This window comes from Belonocnema kinseyi, chromosome 3, assembly GCF_010883055.1.
Source record: "Belonocnema kinseyi isolate 2016_QV_RU_SX_M_011 chromosome 3, B_treatae_v1, whole genome shotgun sequence".
Classification (NCBI taxonomy): domain Eukaryota; kingdom Metazoa; phylum Arthropoda; class Insecta; order Hymenoptera; family Cynipidae; genus Belonocnema; species Belonocnema kinseyi.
Window position 1 is genome coordinate 45,837,491 of NC_046659.1, and position 2,558 is coordinate 45,840,048.

Sequence of the window (2,558 nt, forward strand, 5' to 3'; positions counted from 1 at the left end):
ATATAGCTATTAATGGAAGCAATAAATGACAGTAAATACGAAATATTACGTCCCCAAATTTCACCGCCGACTACACTTATAGAGGGATTTAAACAATTTTAAGAGGTAAACATTAAAAAGCATGACATTCAGTTAGTAGAGAAAAATTATCAATACTTGATTGACATTGCCGAAATAACTGTTGTATTGATAAATAGTAAATTTGTTTACTCAATTGAAATGCCGATTTTAGACAAAGAAATCTACAAAATAAATCACTTAATTCCGATACCACTATGAAAAGGGCACAATTTTATCACCGTAATCCTAACTGAAATTTATGTAATGATCAACGACCAAAAAACTCTTTACATCCCTACGTCAGAAAGTGATCATAGTTACTGTAAATTACTTGGAATTACAAAAATTTGTAAAAGAAATAAACATAGCTATCTCCTAGCAGAAACTAAAACCTGCGGAATGCAACTGATAAAAAACAGCCTTAAAATTATAAACAACAAAATATGTCAGATAAATGTAATTATTATTGATCAAACTGTATTTTACATTTTACAAAACGAGCAGGGTGTCATTATGATTTCATACAAGGAGGAGATCGTACAAATTTACTACGAAAATTCAAATTATGAAAAGTCGATAACAGGAGTAACTTTAGTTAAAGCTCTAGATAACTGCATTATACATACCGAATACACTATTGTAAAATTAAGCAAAGCAAAAGTAAAAATGCAGAATTTTTTATACCGAAAAAACGTTACAACGCCATTCTCGGAATGCGATTTAAATCTTGTAAGAAATAAATTCCTACCCTTGACAGGACAAATAAATGACCAGGGATTTAAATCAGCCGGAAAATCTTTAGATGAGATAGAAAATGTTTTGAGTAAAGTACAGAGTATTAAAAGATCTCATCCTTGGAAATAACAGGCAACGAACCTTCTTTCTTACTTAGGCTACACTTCGTTAATCCTTATCTCAATATTTCCACTTTATAAATACGGAGTTTGCGAATTAATTCGGAAATGTCTTCCTAGCATCTGCATTAATTTTTATTGTACGACCAATACGATAAACAACGAAATAATACCACAAGTTGTCGCCTACGTACCAGCGAGCATTCTTCTAAAAGAGACCAGTTTGGCAGGCGAATAGTAGATAAATATCATCCCCTCCCTTTTTATATGATAAAGGCAGTCGAGTGTAAGCTTTCATCGTGGGGCCGTCCCAGCAGGGCCTTGGCTCCAGATTCATTCCTTGCCTGACAGCTACGGCTGCAACTTGTGTTTCATTTAATAAACTATCTGACCAGGTCTACGAATCTGTGTCAGGACGAAATTAAATCAAAGTGACTTTTCATTCAGACCATGACACGTATATATAACCATGCATAACCTAACCTCTAAATTAGCTATTAGTATGCTAGTATCGCTGTAACTGTTTTGATCAATCCACCTGACGAAAAATTCGTCATCAGTACAATACGAAATTTAAAAATTAATAACCTAACTCTTACATTAATAATTTCTCTTTCAGAAGAGATTTTTTACGTTATATCGTAAATGATACTTTTTTATTTTTAAACTAATTTTAAATTCTACAATGCATATTCTGGCCACTTAACTTATTTTTTTTCGAATAAAAAAATTATACCTGAACAATAACAATCATAACAAACAAATTAATTGAAATTTCAACGTAGTCTTCAGCGATTTTTCTTTTATCTCCATAGTAAGTAAACATCAACGACTAATAAGTACATACAAATTGAGTAATTTCCATTTTATTCTTGAACATATGTATTTTCCTTCTAGAATAAGCCTTGAAAAGGACCTGAATAACTGGTTGAAACATGTCGGCCAATTTTTTATGATCAAAAATTTTTTAACACCAAAAAGGCGGTATAAGCCTTAACAAACATTATTTACTATTCACCGCAAAAATATATACAACGAAATAACGTAAGATTCCACTGAAAATTACGAATTTTCAAGAAAATAGTGGAATTTTGTATCAAAGAGATGAATTGTAATGAAATTCAACCTAGCAGTTGTATTTTCAATAAGAAGATTAACTTTGCACCGAAAAAGACCAGTTTGTGCAAAAGAAATGTCCTTTAAACTAAATATATGTTAATTTTGAATAAGAAAATAAGAATTTCAAAAAAAAATTATTTTGAAACCAAATTGTTGAATTCTTAAGATTATATGTTGATTTTTAACGGTTTAACCGACGAAAAAAGAGCAAGAGGCAATAAAGTTTAATTTTTTCTCACCGATGTTAAAAATGATTTTCTGAACTATGTTTAGAATTATGTTCAATATAGATTTCAAAAATGAACATTAAAAACTTTTTTGTACCAGTTATTACAGGCAGTCCCTGAGTTATGCGGCCATGCAAAATTCGTGTACAATGTTTATAAATCTGTAATTTTTCTGAGGACATTGGGTGTCACAGATAAGCCGACAAAATTTGACAAAGGTCCGGAACCAGAGACCAGACCTAGTATACCCGAAGGTTTTTGCTGCGCTGAATCCGAATCCGACCTCAGAAAAATTCCA